At 46.1% G+C, this 22,509-nt stretch overlaps 1 protein-coding gene across 2 annotated transcripts in view; it reads left to right on the top strand.

Moving 5' to 3' along the window:
* Tenm4 (teneurin transmembrane protein 4) overlaps nt 1-22,509 on the top strand; it is a 712,052-nt gene that overhangs the window by 278,542 nt on the left and 411,001 nt on the right. For both annotated transcript variants that reach the window (XM_047517532.1, XM_047517531.1), the window contains exon 4: nt 1,405-1,501. The gene's annotated coding sequence lies outside the window, so the exon portion shown is untranslated. The remainder of the gene's footprint in view (nt 1-1,404; nt 1,502-22,509) is intronic.

Genomic DNA, 22,509 nt, shown 5'->3' with positions numbered 1-22,509 from the left:
GAGAAGAGGAAGTGGCGGTCTAGACAACTCTTTCAGGAAAACTCTAAGAAGGAGGAAAAGAACTTGGGGTGAGATAGGGGACAAGGTCATGGGAAGGGCTATTTTTCAGATGAAGAATACCGGACCTTGGTTAGTACAGAATTTCTCCGCCTTTGTAGACCCATGGTCTGTTTGATAGACATAAACATCTCCTGCCCTTCAGGACTGACATTCTGGCACACACCTCCACCAGCACCTCACCCCAGCCCTGTTCAGGAATCACACCTACCAAGGTTTTATCTGAAATTACTTCCTATGATTGTATTTTTAAAACAGTAGGAATTTTACAATCTTGGGATATATCTGGAGGCATTGCACAACCTCTGTGTCAGTAAGTGCAAGGTTAAGTGGCAGGAGGGAGGTAATGTGTATTGCTCACACCCCCTTTCACAGATGAGGAAAGGGAGGGGTAGGGAGGGGCAGGGAGGTCTAAAGAATCCAGCCCGAGACTACACCGGAGAAGGCACGTTCTACACACACATGAAGTGTTCACGAAAATTAACTACCTCTTAGGCCATAAAACATGTCCCAATAAAATTCAAGAACTCACATTCCTACATGACCACATTCTCTCACCACAATGTAGTTAAGTCAGAAATCAATAACAGAAAAACAAAGTGTGTTTGTTTATTTACTTATTTATTTATTTAGAGAAAACCCCCTATTGAAAGGTAGTTGCCAAAACACTCACACTAGTAACTAGGTCAAAAAGAAATGATACTAGAAATTATCAAATACTTACAAATGAATGATAAAAAAAATACAAAAAGTTATGGAATATAGCCAAGGTAACACTTAGAGGGGAATGTTTGTCCTTAAATGCTTATATTAGAAAAAGAAGAGGGCTGAAAATTACTGAAAGGACTAAGTATCCAATTCAAGAACAAGATAGCCGGTCCAGAGTTACATAGTTGTGAAGTAGGAAAGCAGGATTTGGGCATAGGGAGGGCTGGCTCCAGCCCTCACCCACTTCCGACACCACGTACAAATCTCTCTACTGTTTTTCATGATGTGCCCAGTGCCTGGAAACCCCATTTCTCCCTAAGAGTTGAGGAGCTGAGCCTGCAGGTACCTTCTGCCTCAAAGGTCGATGTTAAAACTTACACCCGTTCATGCATCCTTTCACTTATTAACTCTGTAGTGAGCATTTGCTTTGTGCCAGGCACTGTGCTGGTTGCAACCTGCTTTGCCTCTTCCTTCTGAGTTCAAAATCCAGCCTTCAACCTGGGGCGAAGCTCAGCTGCAGCTCTCCCTGCCCGCCCCCACCCTGCCCCACCCCCAAGCTGCCTGAATCTTCTCTGCGGCTTGTCAGATCAGCATCCTCGTCAAAAAAATGACTGATTTCTCTCTTGTCTCTTCCAACAGGTAGACTGAAATTACCATGTGTCCAAATTAAAATTGCATACTTCAAGGATTATTTGAAGGACTATTCTTAGACCCTTTTAAGAAGATTTAAAGAAAAGTGAGTTGATTTTTTTTTTTACACTTCAGAGAGTATTCATGATTTAAGTTAATGTTATGGGTGCTTTTTTTCCTCTACCTCTTAAATATGCACTAATAGGTAGACTTTATCTCCATTTATTTTATAATAAAGGGTTTTTTTAAATAAGAACAATGAGCAAAGAGTACAGAATTACTGCTCTAATTATTTTAATACATTTCAAAGCCTCATGGAATTTTAAAGATGAAAGGGTCTTAGAGATGTGGACCATTCCCTCCTGGGAGCTGGAGAGCGAGACCAGTATCCCTGTGGACCCCTGAGCTGTTCTTAGAAAGCTCCCGGGACTGATGGTGAAGTTGGTATCTCCCCACATTTAGGATTTTTAAAGAGCTCTTCAGCATCTGGTTTAAAATCTTCTCCTCCTCACATCTTGCCATGCCTCTTTCTTCTCTATCAGATAGTTCTAAAAATGCTTGGGCATCCAGAGCATGTCCATCCTTGAGATCTTTTCTTGTTCCTGTTCTTCTAGTAACTCTTCACAGCTGAACTTCAAGAGCAGCTCTTGCCCTGCTCACCTTTCCAATCCAGCAGATGTCTCCTAAAAAAGAGGTGCCAGCCCAGAACACAGCCCAAGCACAGCCAGTGACATTTGCCCCTGTAGATTCACGAGAATGTGAGGCAGGTAAAACCTGGAAGCAGACCTGGGTTCCAGCCCCTGCTCCCATGGTCACTATGCCCTCAGGAAAGTCATTGTGTTATTCTGAGCTCAGAGCAAACAAGGAAGGTAGGAGGAGATGATCCCTAAGCTGCCTCGAACCTCCAGAGGATGGTTTCGTTGACACAGTAAGGAAGTTGCTGTTTCTCACTGTCCCAGGCACTGAAGTGAGCCAGGACTTGGGGATCAGGGGGACCTAGGTCCAATCCCAGCTCTACACTTGCTGACTGTGTATCCGTACACTGTCACTTCACATTGCTGAGCATCTCTTTCTTTACTTATGAACTACGGATGTTAATGCACAAAGGATCAGTAAGGAGATGCACTGGGATAAGTACTTATAGCATCTAGTACCTAGTTCGTAGGAAATGCTCAGTAAATAGCAATCCCTTATGTGATTATAAAGATAGAACTATTTACCTTTAGCCAGAAGAGAGACAAGAGGTGGTAGCAGCTCTAATAAGAAGAGAAAAGCTAAAGATGTGGCATACTTATTAGGGATAGGGGAGAAATGTCCACATCTCATAAACTCTCATCCAGACGTAAGCCCTACCCCAGAAAGTTCATGAGGTTAAAGCTCTACTTCTCAGAATCTGACAAGGAGGGATTGGTTGCTATGGAAATATATAGTTAAGGGGAGACTTTCAGAGTGGGTCTGCAGAGCTGCATAAATGCTGCCAGGAGCTCGCACTGTCACAGCTCCAGACCCGGACATTGAGGACCATTTTCCCTGGAATGAGGGTCCTGGACCACTAGGCTGGGGGACCTTGTGGATTCATCACATATTGGTATATGTTCAGAAGGCTGGTTGAGAGCATCAGATAAGCAATTGATTGTGAATCTAAAATGCCCCACAACTTGATGGGCTATTGTGTTATTTGTGTATTATGTACTGTTTCAATGCTTTGGAAATCAGGAGAGAGGCCCAAACACAGAAATTAAGTGTATAATGAACTAATTGACTTCAACCTACAAAATTCTGAGTAAAACATCAGTGCATGTGTGTGTGTGGTGGCAGTGGGGGGCGGGGTGGGCAGGATTGTGCAGTGTATTAGTCAGGGTTCTCTAGAAGAACAGAATCAACAGGAAGTATGATCATAAAAAACAGATTTGTTAGATTGGCTTACACGACCAGAAGCTGGATAGTCCACAATGACTGTCTGCAGGCTAGAGAGCTGGAAGAACCAACTGGGCGTCCAAGAGGCGGAAGCCCCAGAACAAGAAGGATCAACAGTGCTATCCCAGTCCGAGACCAAGGCTTCTGGAAACTACCTGGAGAATCACTGGCAGAGTCCGCTTTGGAAAAGTGAAGAAGCAAGAGTCAGATATCCTCAGGTGATTGAAGCGGCAATCAAGAACCTGTTCAAGAAGAGTTGAGCTTGCATGTGCATCTGTGTCCTTGTTCTTCCAACTTTTCTGCCATTCCCCATCCTATTGGGTGGCGCTCCCCATGCTTAGGGAGGGGCTCCACCTGAGTTCACTATCCCACATTCCAGTCATTCCTAGACACACCCTCATGGACACACCCAGAAGCTCTTAATCGAGGGCATCTCTTAATCCAATCAAGTTGACAATTCAAATTAACCATTACATGTAGGTACCCGTCTGTGTTTGTGAACATGTGTATTTAAGCATGTGTATGTACACACATGTGTATGTGTATGTGAAAACCTCCATTGTTTTGGATATGATCACTCTTTACACAGTGCCTAACTGCCTGTAAGCAGTATTACACAAGAATTACACAGGCCATCGAACCAGTTAATCTGACTCTATGATAAATTGGGCACACTAACTTAGCTGTGTGACTTTGGTCACCCTGTTTAAAAAGAGTGCCACAGTTCCTGCCTTCCTGAGGTTTATAGTCTATGAAGAAGGCTACTCTAAAGTGATGGGAGGACTCTGCATGGATTATACCCTTCACATTAAGAAAGTGCCCAGGACATGGGATAGCCTTCTCCCATGGCTAATGGGCTTTTGCCTGAATTTAGGGAATATCATCTTAACCTGTTGGATAAGTCTTTTTACCAAGATACACTGAAAGTACCTTGCTTCCTCAAGACCATGTCCCTGAAGACCCAGGTACCCAGGTGGATGGAGAGCCCACGTTGGCAAACACAACTCTGGCTCTGCTGAAAGGGTTCATTTCAGAGGGACTCCAAACCTCAGTCATCCTTCTAAGTCCCCTCTTTCAGTCTGGGCTGTGAGTCTAGCAAATTTTAAATCCAAGAGAATTGGAAACTGCTGTCACTTAAGGTGCACAACAAGTTTTTGTTTTTTTGTTTTTGTTTTTGTTTTTGTTTAATTAAATACAACTAACATGGGCTTTGTTCTCCAGATAGTTACTGACTATGGAAACAGAGGTATCTGGCTGTGATGCCACTGGCCAGAAATGATACCCCATTCAGGGGTGTCCAGACCTAAAAAAGACTGCTCAGTTGTGTATTGCAGTGTTTTTCAAACTATGGGTTAGGATCCATTTGCAGGTCATGAAATTAATTTGGCGATTCAAGATCGTTATTTAGTAAAGTGAAACACAGTAACCCATAGAGTGGTCAAAGCTATTTGCATTGTATTCAACAGAGATTTCTTATCTAAAAATCTATGTAGGAGCTAAAAAAGAAGAAACTCTTACAAGACAGACATCCTCATAGGAAAATGAGCAAAAGACTCAGATACTTTACAAAAGAAGATATTCAAATAGCCAAAAGCATACAAGACCATTACTCTCTAGGGAATCACAAATTAAAACTACAGTGAAATGCCTCTATGCACCCATCAGAAAGGCTGCAACAAATAAGATAGCCTTTACCTACTGTTGGCAAAGACATTAAACCACTGGAACCCTCACTCACTGCTGGGTGAGATGGAATTTGGTGTAATGACTTTGAAAAACTGGCCATATCAACTACAGCTGAACATGTGCACACAAGCAGTTCCACTCCATGATATTTTACCTATGAGATATGCATTGGAGCACTTGGCCATGAGCAGCTGAATGGATTAAAAAGTATAGCGTATTCACATCAGCCACACTGATGACCCTCAGAAGCACAAAGATGAATGAAAATCCAGGCACAAAGAAACTTTATGACTACATTTGATGAAGAACAAAAACAGAAAAAACAAATATATGTTGTGAGAATTCCTGGTAGTCGTTACCCTTAAGGGCAGACCTGGTGTGGCAGAAGGAGCAGAAAGGGTTTCCAAGGTACTGGGATTGTTCTGTCTTTTGATCTGGGGGCTGGTTACGTGGGTGTTTTCAATTTGTGAAAATACATCAAGCTGTTCAATTATGAAAGGTACCCTCTACTCTATATGTGTTATACTTCAATAAAAGTTTATAAATCAATATAATGGAGGAGAAAATATAGCCAGTCGTAAGTTTCGCCTTGTTAAGCAAAACCTGGGTTACCTGTCTCCTAACTCTGAGTGTTTGTGCTGAGATGGCCAGTGCACTTCTGGCTGCGTCATGGGAAGAAAATGAGAGCCACTGACTTGACCCTACTCTCCGCTTTTCAGGAGAGGAATCTGAGACCTAGAGAAGAGGGAATTAGGAGCAGAGCTAAGAGAAGCACAGAGCTAGGGAGAAGATTCTAGGTGTCCTGCTGCTGATGATCGTTCTGCAGGTCTCACCACTGGTGAGGAAGAGCAAAATGGTGCCTTCGGATGGGTAGGCTCTGGTTGGCACCTTGATCTTTGGGAGGCAGCCCCATATAAGGGGACAATGGTTTTTCCATCCGCAGAATCAGAAGCCCAGCTACCTCCACAGCGGTCTGGCCCCAGCCGCCCCCATTCCCTCCCTCCTCCTTCCTGCCTCTTCTGTCTCAGTCTGCTTCCCTGGGAGCTCTGGAAACACCATTGCGCCAATCGCTTTTCCATTTGTGTGGAAGGCCTGTCATGCCAACGCTGTGTGATGGTTTTAGAAGTTGGAATACTGTGAAGAAAACACATTGGGAGACTAAGATCCAGCAACGTATGTTTCCGTGCTGGTTTTGTGCTTTGCTTTGTTACAGAATCGTAAGTCCATTCAGCCAGGCTCTTCTGTGGGGTCAGAGGGCCTCCGGGCTCCCAGGGCTCAAAAGCAAGGCAAGATGCAGCCCTGTCTCTGTCAGGTGGAGCTTTCCAGAAGAGGGAATGGTGGTGCAGATTTTATTGATCTTTTTTACTGATATACAGAAGTATAAAAGTTGTACATATTAGCAGGGTGCCATGTAATGTTTGAATGTTTGATACATAACTATAATCACATTATGCTTAAATCAGGCGAAACATGTTTATCTCCTCAAACATTGGTCAGTTCTTCATGTGTGGCACAGATTTTAAGTGGCTTAGTTGGAGACTTGCACAGAGCCTGGGACCATCTTTAGTAGAGAGGTAGATGACTTTAGTGGCTTGCCACTGTCCTGACTGTCACCCACATCACAAATACGTGGGATCTCCTAACTCAGGTCACATCCCTACCTACACAGGTGCAGAATAAAGATTTGGAATGTAACATCCCAGGAAGGGTAGGGAACCAAAGGGGGCTTCAAAGAAGTTTCACATAAGCCAAGAGTCTTGATTAAGGATAAATGAAAGGAACTGTGTACAGCTAAGGCTACTAAGGACTGGCTACCAGTTCACCTTCCTGAAACTGCCTGCAGTCCAGGAGTTAAAGTGGAGAGAGGAAATGGGGAGAGGTGAGGACGGGTGCAGCAGAGGTGGGCAGAGCAAACTAAGGACCTCCGTCCCCCAACAAGGAGTGTCCAGGCGAGGGGGAACACTTGCCTAAGACTCAGAGAGGCAGGAAATGCCTGTCGCCTTGGAGACAGAATAAGAGATGCAGGCAGATGCTGCTATGAATGTTGGTGCAGTCCTAGAACTCTGTTTTATGGCATTTGCTTATGCCATCTTTGGAGGAAACCTTCAGAGGCCCATTCTGACTGAGGCCTGGCTGAAGGTAGGAGCTAGAGAATGAGTAAGGGAGTCCCGAGCCTCACAGTCCTGCCAATGGGCCGACCGGCAGAACCCAAAACAGATTGGACATAGTAGTTATTATTCTAGGACAGAATGTCTCCAACTGTGTTCTGTGATACATCAAGCCTACAAAACTATTTTTTAAGTGGGAGGATTTCCTCATTAAGTGTTCTGAGAAGCACCGCACACTGAATCCCTCTTGGTAGACCTCAGTGCCACCAGCACACTAAAGGTTCTCAGCAGGTCTGCGGTGAAGATTCTAATGCTTCCCAAACTTACTTGCCCCAGAACCCCCTTTTGCCTGTCATTCAGCTCCCTCTGTTCTTCAGTTGGGAAATTCTGTCCTGGAGAAAGGCCGGAGACTGATTTGGAGCTCTAAGGAAGAAGAGAGGACAGAGCTTCCCCAAGGAGCGACATTGTGTTCACACTACACAAGGCCCAGTCGGAGCCCAGGCACAGGGTCTGGCCACTGTAAGTTCCCAGGTGATGGCTGATAATTGGAGGAATGGCGGTTTGTGTGCCTGGTGAGAAGAGCTCTTGGCAGAGGCTGGAGACAGAGGATGCATGTGCCAGTGACACTGCAGTGTACGTCTGGCGGTCTCACAGAGGGTCGTCGTCTTCTTTCTTTCTTTCTTGATCCCCCCCTCCATCTTAACAGTTTAGGAAAAGGCAACAAGAAGCAGCAAGAGCAGTGTGGTCAAAGGCATGAGCCCGAGTGTGTGGGCGTGGGTTCCACCTCTGTTATTTCCCAGCTGGCTTCTCGGAAAAGTCATCTTATCCTTTTTGTGCAGGACATCCAGGATGGAATGTGTTTCTGTGTCTGAGAAAGGGCCTGGCCAGAGGTGATCTCTGGGGAAGCATAGCCTGTCTTGTCCTGGCTCCTTCCAATGACTGCCTTGGGGACCTTTGCCTGGGTCCCAAGCACAGCAACCTGCCCATTGTCTCCCCCTAAGCTTTAGGAAGAACCTGGATGATGTTTCTTCATTTTGGTAGCCAGGGCTATCGGAGGAAAGTTCTGGTTCCATTCCCCATTCTTTGTGCTCAGCCACACTGGCTGGGTAAATACCTCCAAGGGACTCCAACACATCTATTATTAACTTACTGCAAGCAGATGCTGCACTTTCCAGAAATGCTTCTGCCTACAGATGCTTTTGTAGGCTGCGTGGAGTTCTCCTGACCTTAATGTTGTCCCTGGGGCATGATGGGAATCAGTCCCTCCTGCCCTGGTCTCCCTGCAGGGATGGTGGACAGTTGTGTGAGCAGGGGACACAGGGCACAGGAGGGATCTTGTTGGATCTGATAATGGAGCTAGTGGAAGCTTGTTCTTTAAACCCCCCCACTACTTTCAGCCTCCATCTGGTTTATGGGTAGAAGCATAGGTATCATCCTTGATAGCACCCTTCATCATCACGGCCCAATAGCCTATCAGTCACCAAGGCCTAGTGACACCTCAAAATGTCATGAGGCCAATCCCTTCTCTGTACTGCCTGAGAGTGCAAGCAGCTGTCTTCTTTCACCTTTTCTTCTAAGCCCCAACCTCCTAACCACTAAGCTAAATCAGAACCCCTGTGTTGTGTTCCCATGGGAGACACAAATGCCTTTAAAAATCACCTGTCAATCTTCAAATTAGCTGTCCAGACTCTGACTTCTCTACTGGACTGTAAGCCCATGAGGGTAGCAATCATGTCCATCTTAGCAACTGTGCTGACAAAAGTCAGTCTCCTGCCCCGAACCATGGACATGAGTATGCTCTCTTCCTCCTTCCTTCTTTCTTTTCTTTCCTTCTTCCTTCCTTATTTCCTTTCTTTCTTTTTCTTAATTACAGTGGAAAGGGGATTAGCAATAACTTGGTCAAACTGTGATCCCTGGAAGAACCCCAAGGCTCACTGTGGGAAGAAAAAGGAAAAATGGGCAGACCCCCCCCCCACAATCACACAGCAGCCACCCTTTATCTCTCTTAGTCATTGGAATTTTACTTTAGATTTTCTTTATGAAAAATAAAAAGTGATTCTTCTATGATAAAGGGTTTGGACAACATTGATCTATTCTTATACCCTCATTTTTTCAGAGCAAAAATGTGCCAAATGCTTCACATATGTTCACTTATAAACAAGGAAGGTGTTATCCTCAGTTTATAGATCCAGAAACTGATCCCAGAGTAGCTGGGAAACTTATCCATGGTCACACAGTCAGTGCCCAATAGATCCAGAATTCCTATCCAGGATTGTTAGACTCCAGACTCTTTCCGTGGACACCTGCTGCCTCCCAAAGACCTGTCTTCCAACAAACGGTGGTTCCTGAGCCAACCTCTCAGTCTGGCGTGGCTGCAGTGGCCAAAGACAGATCACTGGGGTTTAATTGGACAGCACTTGCTCAGAGGAACAGGGCCTTCATTCCTGGGGTTTCCTGGCACTAAGGCTGTGAGATGCTAATTAGAGAGAAATGAAGTCTGTGTCAGCCAGGAAGAACGGGGCTGCTCCACGGAATGGTCTTTTGTACCTAAATCGAAGCTCTATGAGCTAGGGGTCCTGAGTCCTGATCCCTGCGGTACAGCCTGAGTCTTCCTTCCATGTGTCAGGAATTTCTCCCAAGGAAATCCTAGGCAAAGTAGCATCCCATGGCAAGATAACTGGGCCCCAGAATCTACAGGAAGGCAGCTTTTATCTTACTTTAAGCTCCAAAGTCCTCTTCCTTTCTTTTGTCCCTAAGCCCAGGTTATTTTCACTTCTACTTGTGATGATGTCTGGCTTACTTAAATAAAAGTGAAACTAGACTGGAAGATAGGAAAGCTAAATTCCTACCCCAGCTCCCTCAAGAACTCACCGTGTGATGCTGGGCATGTCACATGACCTCTCTAAGTCTCAGGCTCCCCATCTTTAAGATGAGAGTGTTTTGGACAACATAATCATGCCTATGACACAGGGAGAGTCGAAAGCACTAACTCCGGAGCCATCCTTCCTCAGTTTACAGCTGAGTTCTGCCATTACTAATGTATGACCTTGAGCAAGCTGCATAAGCTCTCCACGCAACGGTTTTCTCATCTGCAAAATGGTGTAATAGTAATGACTCTCTCCTGGATTTGTTTGAAGATTGGCAAGTAATGCATTTAGAGTAATGCCCAACACATAGCAAGTCATGTAGTTAGTAACTATGGTGATGATTTCAGTTATTGTCATCTCCATTCATGAAACCATACAATGTGATTCTGCACTATTAGAGCATGTCCCAAACCTCCTAGTGGTTAGCACTTATTCTTTTTACTTTCATTGGTTGAGAAAATATACAATGACAGAAAACTGCTATGGATTCCATAATGTTTTAATCATTGTGTGCTCATCATTAATAGCCCCTAGGTTGTGCAAGACATTGACTCATGTATAGACAACATTTGGTGAGACAACGAACAGGTTCCCAAATCCTGCCAGCAACGATCTGTTCCCCAGTTAGAAACCTCCGAGCTACATTATTGTTTCTTCCAGCATAGTTATCACCTATGGTAGGCATTAAATTAATGTTTGAATAAACATGCATGGATGGACGGATGGATGGGTAAGTGTGTTTTACATTTGTTTCTTGATAAAGTTTAAGCAAAATAAGAAGTTGTGTGTATGTGTTAATGTGTGTGAGAGAGCATTTTCAGAAAGGGCCCCAGCTATTTCTGTTGCAGGGAAGGAGATGGTCCTACTTACATATTTTGCATATTCCCCCATCTGTTAGTTTATAAGGTCATTTTTCACTGCAGTCCTTTCAGCTGTCCATCCTTGACAATAGATAAGTAGTCCCTTGCCTCTCCCATGCCTTCCTCCCCCAACAATGAGGGCTTTGTGCTGGGAAGCTTGCCTATGATGCTTCTTTCCCAAGGCCCCAAAGCCTCGTCTGGCTTTTATCAAGGGTATTGATGGGGGAGGGGACCCAGACAGTTGGACTCAGGGAGTGTGTTTGTGGCCTGGTGCCAACTGAGCATGTCAGGCTGAGGTAGATAATTCAAAGTCGGTTCTGGGATACAGGCAGCCTAGTTACCTGAGCTGGTTATCCAGCCATTTGGAGCCACTGCCTTGGAAGTTCTGTGCCTTCCTCCAAGCCCAGGGGGGGATGCAGATCTGGTGAGGATGGGTGGGAAATGGCAGAGGGGTGCACAGCCAGCGTCAGGGTGTGAAGAATCTTGCCCCACAGGGCAAGGGGCTGCTGTGGCTATTGCCTCTTAGGGCTTCAACTCGCTAATGAGGTTGAAATGCCAACAGCCTGCCTGTATGCACACTTACTCAGGAACGCATTGACTTGGGCTGCTTAATGAGTGTTAGTCAGGAATCTAAGAAAGGTCTGGGCAGGCGCCTGGCTGATGCCTTGTTGATTAGAATACTGAATGTGTCACCCTGTGAAAGCCAGCAGTTGCTGGAGAGTGCATGCAGTGTGGAGACTTCCTGGGTAACCCTCACCTTCCCACTGCTTCCAGATGTTTGCGAGTCACAAGCTGATCTGGTATGGACTGGTAATGACAGTGATTTGGATAACAACTAGGAGAAACATGACGATGTTATCACAATCATAAATAATAATTACCAAACCTAGACACCCACCAGAAACCCACAGGGGTTGATTGGTTCCTTTGCTTGTTGGTTTTAGTTGCTTTAAAAAATGCAAACTCATGGGCCACTTTCCTAATGATTCTATGTCTCTGGACCTGGAGGTCCAAAAATCTATACAGTTAAGGAGTGTGATGTGTGATTCTGCTGCCTGGCTGAGCCCTGACTTTGGGAAATGTGACTCAATTGGACACATTGACCCAGAATGTTATCTGACTGCTACTTCCTAAGATGTGTGACCTCATGCATACCGCTTAGCATTCGAACCTCAATTTTGTCTTTTCTAAAATGGATAAGGTAAAATGGTATAACTGCTATGGAAAACAGTATGGCAATTCTGCAAAAAAAGGAAAAGAAAAACAGAATTACCATATGATCCAGCAATTCTACTTCTGAGTCTATACCCAAAAGAAGCAAAAGTGGGGTCTTGAAGAGATATCTGCATATTCATGTTCAGAGCAGCATTATTCCTAATCGGCAAAGATGAGAATAACCCAAGTGTCCACTGGCAGATGAATAGATAAACACAAAATGTGGTATATCTATGCCTCAGAATATTATTCAGCCTTAAAAACATAAGTTCTGACACATGCTATAACCTTGAGGACATTATGTAAGCGAAATAAGTCAGTCACAAAAGACACATACTATGTGATTCCATTTGTGTGAGGCAGTTAGTGTGGTCAAGTTCCCCGAGGCAGGAAGTGGAGCAGTCACCAGGGGCTGGAGGGAGAAGGAAGGGGGCTTCTTTGTCTAACAGGTTCAGTTTCCGTTTGCAAGCTGCAAGTGTTCTGTAGAGGAATGGCCACGATGGTGGCACAACAATGTGAATTTCTTTTTGCCGGTTAACTCTACCCTTGAAAATGGCTAAGAATGGTAAACTTTATGTTGTGTGTATTTTGCCTCAATTTTTTAAAAAGGGGATTTGGTATTTCTTCCCTCCAGAGTCATTCTGAGTCTGGCATAAAACTGTAAAGGGCTTAGCACAGTGTCTGACGCACAGTCCCATACCAAAGCATTCCTTTTCCTTACCTCCACCATCTACCAAGTTCTTTCATAACCACTTTCTCACCCAGGGCTCTCTTTGCTATGTTCTTACCTGCACAGATAAGTCTGAAGGGAAGGGGAAGGGGAAACAATGTCTGGTAAATAATAACTTTTCCCATTTAACCTTCATTTACCCTTGGTTCTTATTGTGTGGATGAAGAAACTGAGGTTTAAGGAGGTTGGATGACTTGCCTAAGATCTCAAAACTAAGACAAGGCAGAGCAGGGTTGACCTCTGACCCTTCCAAGTGGCTCTGGGCCTGCAGATGGTGAGGAAAGTGGCTGCCACTCTCCAGAGAGAATGTGTGAAGAGCCACACTTGCCAGTTGTCTTGAGCATCATTTGAGTCAGTGGGAAACTTGGTTGAGACTCTTCCCAAGAATCCTTAAGCGAAGTGGAACCTTGATTGAGCCAAAGTCTTGTCTGGCCATCATCACCTGCTGGTGCTCAGAGCCCAGCCCCAGAGAGCCCTTCCAGTCCAGTCTGCTTAACTGTGTGACGAGGCAAGGCCCAATCATGCTCACAGCATCAAAACGTCAGCCTCTCCTAGAGACTGCGGCTGTCTGACCCCAGACGGGCTCCAAATCAGCCTTGAAAATAGCCACCTGCCTCCTGAGGCCAAGCAGGAAAGATGTATGCCCCTCGGGTACAAAGGAATGCAATTGCCTTCACAGCATGTCTAGTTTGTGCCTGGCTCCAAGACAAAGAGAGCTGACGAAGGGGAAACCACGTGAGCACAGTGTGGTCTGGACCCAGGGATGTGGTGAGTGCCAAAGTCAACATTGGGGTTAGGGTTTTGTTACAATGCAAGAATTAAATCAGATAGCAAATGAATATCTGTGTTATCAACATCATCATCATTGCAAATTGAATAGCTCACTCAGATAGCTGAATAAAAATGATAATGTTGATGATGATGATGATGATGATGATGATGATAGTGGTGGTCATAATGAGATAGGCAGCTGGAATAGCTGAACTGCATAGCAAATTGGATTCTCCCCAAGAATAAAAAATAAATAAATTTTGTACTACCATATGCGGGGTCCACACGAAGCACATTATGCCCATCTCTTCCATTTTTCCTTAAAAAATCTTTGGAGGTAGAGATGACCATCTCCGCTTTGCACTTAACGAAGATTGAGGCCAGGTAACTTCTGTCTAAGACAACTTGGCTGTGTTGATCCCTAATGGAAACAAAGGTCTACCTGGTCCCAGATAATATGTTTCTGACTTCAGGAGATTTACTATGTCTTAAGTAAATCAGGCTTGATTATGCATTTTCAAAAACAAAATCATTTACTTGCTTTACAGGAGGAGTTCTTTAAAAAGTAGCTCTCACCTAGTGCATTTAACATAAAACCCTGATTATAAAGATTCATTTGGGAGAGAGCATTTTCGAGAATAATCCTTCCCATCTGTATGGTTGCGATAGTATTTCACAGCACTGTCATGGGTATTATGTTAAACATCAACTTGACTTACACAAAAGCTCATCACTCTTTTTTCTCTATGGCAACACCCTCTATTCAGTATCTGTCAGTGGTTAAATAAGCACCACGCTGCCAAAGTCCTGAATTTGATTTCCAGCTCTGATACTCACTGGCTTTGTAAGAGTGAGCAATCTACCTAGAATTTCAGGGTCTCAGTTTCTTCATCTGTAAAGTGGGCATAATTAATTGGGGGTGTACATAACAAATGTTCAGCCCTCTTCTTCCTGTGCCCCAGAATAAGTGTGGAATGCCACTTGTGATTTGACATACCCACCACAAGTTCCTGAGGACAATTTGACTTCCCATGTAGAAAGTTTAGTAATACTACCACAGACAGTTTGGCATCAATTACATTCTGAAATTCTGCCTTGTGCTTCAATCTCAAGAGAACTTTCCAAGTATCTTCAGGTCCTGTTAGCACTGGGAGGCTGATGAGTTCAGGTTTCTGGAAAAGCCAAACTATTGTGCTGACCCCAGGGTGGAGAAAATTTCCCCAGACTCTTCCTGTCCTGTCTGCCCCTCCAGGACCTCATCAGAGTGAAGACCCAGAGTCTTGGGGTCAGAGCAGGCCCTAGAGATAACACAGCAGGACATTGTAGGCAGGCAGCTTGGCCTCTGAGGTGGGTGTCTGGGTGGTACCACAGAGAGCAAAACCCTGCTTGCCACTGGAGGCCTCTGCAGCCCTCTTCTTCCATCTCTGCCTCATTTTCCTTGCCTTGCTCATAGGGTTCTGGTGTCCTGGACAGACACCTTGAACGATCCAAATAAGAGAAGCATCTGAGGCCAGCGTGGAGAAGCACAAAGCTATACCTTCCCTCTTTCAGATCCTCTGCATCCTTAGGAAGAAAACCAATTGAATATTCAGGTCTGGAATTTTTAAAAGAGGCCAGGACTAGAGACCAAGATTAAGGGTGAAGTCTCAAGAGTGCCCATGTGGTCACCCAGGAGGGAGTGTAGCATGAGAAGAAAAGAACAGATGGAGTTTATTGCAATGATCAGGAGGAAATGAAGGTCTGATCTGGTCCCAGGTAGTGAAAATGGAAGGAAAATTACTGAGGTATAGTCAATAGGATGTGGTTTCTGCTGATTGGAGAGTTAAGGAAATGATAAAGAGAAATGATTCAAGGTTGACTAAATTCCAGCCCCTTTCCAGCCCCTCCTCTGCCCGCCCTTGACTAGGCAGGTGGCTTCCCCTTTCTGCTCCCACTGAGCCTCTACCATGGCAAACCTCGCAGCTTACTATGATTTTCTATGTATGTGTCAACATCTGTGTTTCTGTCATACAAGTGCTGATTGACTGCATTTCGGGTCCTAAATCAAACAGTGAGCACACCCCCCCCAGCACCCCCCACCTTCTCTGTCCTGTTGCATTTTTCTTCGTAGCACTAACCAGCAAAAATACTTGTTTCTTTTCCATCTTCCTCCACCAGCACTTAAGTGAGATAGAGTGGGGGCAGACTAGACCTGCTCTGTTCACAGCTCTGTTCCTAGAGCCTAGAAGAGGGGTCAAGATGCTCAAGAACCGCTTGCTAAATATCTCCTACCCTTTCACGTCCCCAGGTTGAATGCCCCTCATCCCGGTGCTGGCCACGTGGCCTGGCTTCTAATTATCCTCAACACGGCAGTTCAAAGGGTGTCCACATCTCTCTGTTCTGAATAATTGAACTGCTTCTGGATAAAAACACTGAATGACAGGACCAGTTACATGAACTGAAGGATACCATGCAAAATAAAAATGTCACCCCTTGTTCAAAAATTATTAAAAATCTCAAAACGGCCACTGCAGAGCAGAAGCACGTTGACTTCTGGGCACTGACCCTGTGAAACAGACTTCACGGGACACCCAGGCTGCAGCCAGCCCTGCTGATGAGCAGGCTTTCGAAGGCTGTCGATCCCAGGCACTGGATTTATATTTTGTCATGTAGAAAATTAGACACCACAGAAGTAACATTTGAACAGAGGTGACATTTAAAGTTTATTTCATTGTTTCCCAACTGTAGGTCATAATCATTGTGAAAAACTATGCATGAGTACAGTGAGGTAGAAAACTCTCTTAATCTCCTCCTACTGCCTCTTGCCCTGTAGGCAACCGATCCCAAAGGAGTCTGTGAGCATTTGGTTAATTTCCTTCATCTTTCTGAGTTTATTTTTTTCTCTGTCATGTAGTTAAGAGGGTACTTCAGCAACAACTTTGCATCCTGCTTTGTTCATGTGAGGTCGCAAGAGGAGGAAGAGGACTTTTTAAATGCATGTCTAGGGAGATCAGTGTGGACACGAGTTTATAGAGTGCCAGGTGGGTGCATGGTTGGTGGCAAGGGACTGAAAGGAGGCGGAGCTAGCGCCATGGAACAGGGGAAGCGGAAGTGGAGGGGCAGTTTGGGAACTGAAGCCACTGTGCCAGGAGACTGACCATAGTCACTACACCTTCTCAAATTCCCTTGACTCATGGGAAAGAACCTCAGGGTCTGGCCATGTCTTTCAGGTGTTCTGCAGGTGACAGCAAGCATCAGGGCATTTCTCACACACAGCTCTTTCTGTCCCCCACTCTAAGGCCAGGTCCGTTCATTCCTCCCCTAGGGCTCTGGCACTGCCTGCTGGGCAGAAAATGGGAACCCACCAGAGAGGTGGCAAGACGGGGCCAGGGTTCCTGGTGTGGGAGGCAGATGCCTCAGGGTTTAGATTTGCCTGTTTTGTTGGTAATCCCCAGTGCCTGTGCTGGCAAAGGAGAGAGTTAACATTGTCATTGGATCCTTAATTGTGCGTTTCATGAATTTTCATGTTTCCGCTTGCAAGCTTAATGTTGCTTTCTCGGTGAGTTTTTTTATACTTGAGCATAAGAGACTTGTAATTACAGAGTGTTGTGGATTGCAGAGAGTGATTAAAATGGATTTCATGAAATCTGAAGCGTCCCCTCCCCCCCTACATCCACACACACCAGGCCAATAGGCGGGGGAGGAAGTCAGACAGAATCCCATCAAGTTCAGAGAATTGGGATATGAAGGATATGAATTTTCTTTATGTTTTCCTCCCTGGATCATGGATCTGCTCCAAGACATCCCTGCCCCCGCCTCTCCTCCTTGCTTCCTTCCCCTCCTCCCCCTCCTGAATGAAGTCCAGCTCTGTCCCTAACCCCCAGCCAGCTCTGACCCCAGGGTTGGCTGCTTTCTCACTGAAGAGACCATGGGATGAAGGGAAGCTTTCGCCTCTGCTTTAGTGGGCTGCTAAGCAGGTTCATTACCACCTCAACCAGCCTCTGCCATCCACAAGTCCCTTCACTTCAATCCCCACCACCAGTGAAGGCCAAGAATTCTCATTTCAGCTTCTCTCCTAACGCAAGGCGCTGCTGGGTGGTTGGCGGAGCTGATCTTCTCTACCTTAGTCTGAATTAGGAAGAGGCTGGTTGGTGCTCAGAGGACATTTAAAGAACAAGCAACCCGGGAGAGGGTGGCTGGAGGGGGAGGTGCTCTGCCTTGCAGAAAGAGGAGGATCCTGGTGGGATCCTTGGAGAGGAAAAGCAGGGCAGCAGGAGTCAAACCTGGCTAAACTAGAAGGTGACTCCCCAGGAAGAATCCCCTTGACCAGTGGGAACCACGGGCATGGACCTGACAAGGAGTGCGTGTATGTTGGTGCTGAAAGGCTTGGGCAGGCTACTGAGACAGGGCTTCCATGTAAAAGAAGAACAGCCACTGCACCACAGCCTGACCAGGCTGCATCTTCATGTGAATTAGAAAATGGTGCTCCCAAGACCACCACAGGCGAACAGAGCTCTGAACCAATGCTCTGAGCTGTATGTCCTGGAGCAGTGAACAACCTACCCCACCACATGGGACAGTGAAAGCAGGTCTCTTTCCCTCTCAGCTCATACTTTCTCCTTACCCCCTTCCATGTCATATGCTGCACCCCCCTGGACTCTACCTGGGTTCTAAGAATTCCGTACGTCTCAGAACCCAATCACCCACATTCTAGAATTTAATTGTCGGTCTGATTGATACACCAGTATAAACAAAATACCAAACACAGGTATACTTTGTGTGTGTGTGTGTGTGTGTGTGTGTGTGTGTGTGTGTGTGTGTCCTTTAAGTACTTCATAATAGAACTGCTAATGGCAGAACATCATGGTTTGTGGTTGGGCAGGGAAATCCACCTCCTCCACCCCGACCTGAGGCGGGGCCCGCTGGCTTCTGCAGCCTCATTGGCCCCCCCACTTCTCCCTGCTCACACTTCGCCATCCTTCCACGAGCCTGGAGTTCCCGCACAGACAATGTTTCTTGTAATTCCATCTTTCTTGATCCCTCTGCCTGGAGTGCTCTTCTCCCACTGTTTGCCATCTAACAAGTTCCTTCCAGTAGGAGCCAGCCTCATCTGCCCCCCGAGGTCTCCTTGACCCAGCCTCCCATCTGTCTTTTCCTGTGCAATCCTTGTTCCTGGTGAAGATAGCCTCAGTGAGGTGCTGTATCCTATTTGACTCCTGAGGGTGGCCTACGTCTCACACCTCTGTGTCCCTGTGCTGGGCACAGGTTCTGGTCCATTAAGGAGGCCCAGCAGTGGTTGTTGCTGGGTGGGGCTGATACCCTTTTGGTGAACTAGTGAACTCTGAAAGAGGAAGGAGTCCCTTTACAGCACAGGGCCCAGGAAAACAGCCACAGTTCCATAGCCAGGCAGAGCAAGATCAGGGGCTTCCTGACAGAGCCTGTCTTTCAGATACCACGTCCCAGATTCCACATCACCCATCCTTCCAGGTAGGGACCTATGCAGACCTCACTTCTTCTTTCCCCTGAACTTTGGAACTCACCTGAAATGCACATCCCCTTGCATCTGACTGGTCTGTGCTTCAACTTGTGGATACTGAAGCCCCAAAGGGACAGTCCTTTCCGCTCCTAAGCCAGTACTGTCACCTAGCCCTGTACAAAATATCTATGATCCTTTTTTTTCAGTAGCACCCATTTCCCTGGGCCTCCTGAATGCTGGGTCCTAGACTCCAGGCACTAGGCCAGAGCTACCCACCCAGGGTGCCCAGGGTGCTGTGAATGAGTTACGTGGGGCACTGCCATCTATCCCCTCTGCTCCAGGGTGGCTAGGGAGGGGCTCCAATGTCAGACCAAATGACACTTCCTGCTGGTGAATTCCTCCTTATTTGTAGAGGTCTGGTTGAATGTCAGCTCTTCTATAAAGGCTTTCCTGACGCCCATTAGTAGAAACAGTCCCCTCTCCCTCCTCGGCTGCAGAGCTCTTGGTGGTCCTCCACCATCGCAGCTCACCAGCCCCCTCCCAACTGGATTCTGTGTCACCTTCAGGGTGGGACCAGGTTTTGTCTGCTGTTGCCAACCTGCCGTGTAGCTCCTGACCCTTATCAACTCACTGCACACAGAAGGTGGTGACATCCATCTGACACTGGACACCTGCAGCTCGGAAGGGTGACTGGCACCTTGCTTCCTTGACCCATCACACACCCCTGCTCAGCGCCATACGTGTTAAGATCCATCTGTGTTCAGACAAGCAGCTGCACAGACAAGCCGGAATCCACAGATGTATGCATGCATGACACACGTGGCCTCTTAAAATCAAGGAGACAGAGTTGTCCTAGGCCTGCTGGGTGGGACATTCTACAGGATGGGGAAGGGCAAGGGGAGAGGGAGTAAGAGAAAGGGGTGGGGAGGGAGGCCAGGCCGAGAACACAGCCAGAGCCTCACGTGAACCATTTCTGTGCTGGGTGCACCATGACCACCAAGCTAGGCAGCCAGCACAGTCGCCAGCCTGTGAGAGCTGAGGAAGGAAGAGAGTTCTTTCCTAAGTTTCAATCAGTCTTTCTATCTTTTCCCAATTCCAAAAGTAATACTCCATAACAACGTTGCATCCTTCTGAGGGTATAATTTGGAGGCACATAATGCCCTTTTTTCTCTTACTGGTGATGTTAGTTTTGAACAGTTGGTTAAAGCAGTATGTCAGTCCATGCTCTCCAGGGGAATGGAGCCAAGAGAATGTATGTGTGTGTTTACATACACACAGACATGGAATCTCTGTCTCTCTCTCTCTCTCTCTCTCTCTCTCTCTCTCTCTCTCTATATATATATATATATATATATATATATGTATATATGTATATATTTATTGATGTATTTGTCTCTTAATACATCTATCTATATATTTATGTGTGTGTGTGTGTGTATATATATATATATATATATTTTTTTTTTTTTTTTTTTTTTTTTTTTTTTTAATGGAATTGGCTCATGCATTTGAGGGACCAGCAAGTCTGAAGTCTGTATGGAGGACCAGCAAGCTGGAAACTCAGGCAGGAGCCCATGCTGCAGTCTTGAAGTAGAATTTCTTCTCTGAGAAAACTGTTTTTGCTCTTAGGGCTCATCTTGTGGATGAGCCCCCCCACCCGACCCACACCCATTATGAAGGTTCAGCTCCTTTGCTTAAAGTCAACTGATATAGACGGCAACCACACCTACAGCCCACCTTCAAGCAATACCTAATTAGCCTTTGATTAAACACCTGGGCACTAGATTCTCGCCATGAAGACACAGATGAGCAGCACAGATGGTTTCCAGTTTCTCCCACTGCCATTTCCCCTTTGTGATACAGAAGAATTTTATAGGGAGATACTTTGAGATGATGCCAATACTCTGCTCCCCCTGGAGTTGAGCATCTATTGCTGATTCTTCCTGAGAGGAAGCAGTGTGTGCTGGGTTCAGGACATAAACAGCCCTCCTTGGAGAAGGGGTCTGGAACATGGGCCTCAGATCCCAGCTCTACCACTCAGCTGGCTGTGGCCTTGGACAGGCTCCCAAATCTTCCCTATCCAGGTCTTCCTTGCTCACCTGAGGTGACAGTACTTTCCCAACACCTTGGAATGTCCACTAAGTGTAGCATCATGTGTGAAAATGCCATGTAAGAGGAAGGCACCCCACAAATGTGTGTGACATCAAGGGCCTCAGACAGACACACCCACGCCTTGGTGAGGTCACAGCTGATTGACCCTGGACCACCACCAATAAGCAGGGGAGTCTGAGACCACAGGGGATGTTCCTTGAGGAAAATCATTATGTTCTTGATCATCTTCATGATGGGGTGCAGTGTTGAACCCCACTGAGGCTGTATGCATGTTTGATATATGAGAAAGAATATGCTAGACATTTACTTTGGGATTAGACAGTTTTTTTCTTCAACTATCCAATAAAATAGCAGTTATGCCATCATTTCTCTCAAGTTGATATCTATTTCAGCTTACTTGGCTGCTGCTTGGAAGAAGTAGCTCCACTAAACTACTGGTGTAGGAGAAGCAGAAGATGGGATCAGGACTGAGTTCTCATCCCACCTTTGCCATTTTCAACACTGTGACCTTGGGCAAGTTACTGTCCCTCTCTGGTTTTCCCATCTGTAAAGTAAGGCAGTTGAGCCAGCTGATACCAAGGAGTGGATGCAACCCAGATCCTGAGAGTTGGTGATCTGCTCAGCAGCTTCCCTTCAGGGACAGTCAGGAGGTGGAGTCACCTGCCAGGCCCTCTCCATACATACTGCTCCATGAAGTTCCCACAGCAACCCCATCAGGGAGGATTATCTTCTCATGCTACAGTTGGAGCTGCTGAGGATGAGGTTAAGTGGCTGGTTGGTCACCCCTGGCAAGGGGCATGGCCAGGATCTCACCTGGGACTGCTCGTTCTTAGCTCCTTCTCTCCCTCCTGTTAGGCCAGGCCTCCTTCCTGGTGAGTGTCTAGCAAAGCTTAGTGACGGAGTGAGGGCATGAGTGAACAGAGGCACCCTTGCTCAGTTTCTCTGTGGGAAATCCTCCCCTTCCTCCCTCCAGGACACTATGCTTTGGAACTAGATCTGAATTGGGACCCTTCTTGGCCACTTACTAACCCTATGACTTAAGTTTTCACTTAACTTTTCTGGGTTCTGGAAAAGAGACCTTCTTGATCTGTCTGTCACATTCAGCAGACCACTCTAGCTCTGCCTAGATACAATGGAAAAGGCTTAGAGCTGGGAGTCAGAATGTATTGACTTGAATCTCTTATTTGCATCATGACCTTGGACAAATCCCTTCCCTGCCCTGAGTCTCAATTAGCTCATCTGTAAAATGAGCTCAGTTATGCAGTTGGGCCGGTCTCCCAACTGCTGTGAAAGTTAGAAGAGCAAAGAATGGAACATGTGTCTAGCCTGTGATGTGCTGTTTACATATGAAGGATCAACACTACTCTCATATCTGACCTCAGTGAAGGCAGTT

The sequence above is a fragment of the Sciurus carolinensis genome, chromosome 11 (genome assembly GCF_902686445.1).
Source record: "Sciurus carolinensis chromosome 11, mSciCar1.2, whole genome shotgun sequence".
Lineage (NCBI taxonomy): Eukaryota > Metazoa > Chordata > Mammalia > Rodentia > Sciuridae > Sciurus > Sciurus carolinensis.
This window is presented reverse-complemented; position numbering and strand designations above follow the sequence as displayed.